Source organism: Elephantulus edwardii, unplaced genomic scaffold (assembly GCF_000299155.1).
Source record: "Elephantulus edwardii isolate Elephantulus edwardi_28Jun2011 unplaced genomic scaffold, EleEdw1.0 scaffold00080, whole genome shotgun sequence".
NCBI classification, from domain to species: domain Eukaryota; kingdom Metazoa; phylum Chordata; class Mammalia; order Macroscelidea; family Macroscelididae; genus Elephantulus; species Elephantulus edwardii.
The window spans coordinates 12,331,504-12,332,280 of NW_006399830.1; positions in this window are offsets into that span (position 1 = coordinate 12,331,504).

Consider the following 777-nt stretch of genomic DNA (forward strand, 5'->3'; position numbering starts at 1 on the left):
ACATAGGGTCGCTATGAGTCGAAAGTGACTCGACAGCACATAACAACAACAACATCATGATTTTAATGAACGTTTACAGAAAAGTTGATTTTTCATTCATTCATTGTCGCACAATTTCCTCTCTCCCCCTCACCCTCGTCTAGTTCACTTTCTTTCTTTCTCTTTTTTAAAGTATTCATTTATTGTTGCAGTTTCCTCTCTCCCGCTTTCCCCTCCCCTAGTCCATTTCTCAGTGTACTTCTTGTTCTGCACTGTTGTTATGCATATGCTTCTAATCACATATTCCTTTTAAGCAGTTCTTTGCCTCATCTGTTCCAATACAGTATTTATTATCTAGTCACTCTTTTTCTATTCTCCCACCTGCCTGTGTCAATCCTGCTTTATGACAGTGGTGTTATACAGTAAATGTCCTTTTGTGACTGAGAAATTTCACTCAGTATAATATCCTTCAGGATCATCCATGTAGTATAATGTTTTATGAGTTGATTGTTTTTCAGTGCTGCGTAGTACTCCATTGTGTGAATACGCCATAGTTTTTCTATCCATTTACTTGTTGCTGGGTACTTGGGGTGCTTCCACCTCTTTGCTATAGTGAATAGTACAGCAGTAAACATGGATGTGCATACATCTGTGTGAGTCGTGTCTCTGGTTTCTTTAGGGTGTATTCCCAGCAGTGGAATTGCTGGGTCAAATGATATTTCTATTTTCAACTGTTTGAGTAAGCGCCCGACCCCTTCCATAATGGTTGTACCATTTTACATCCCACCAGCAGTGAGT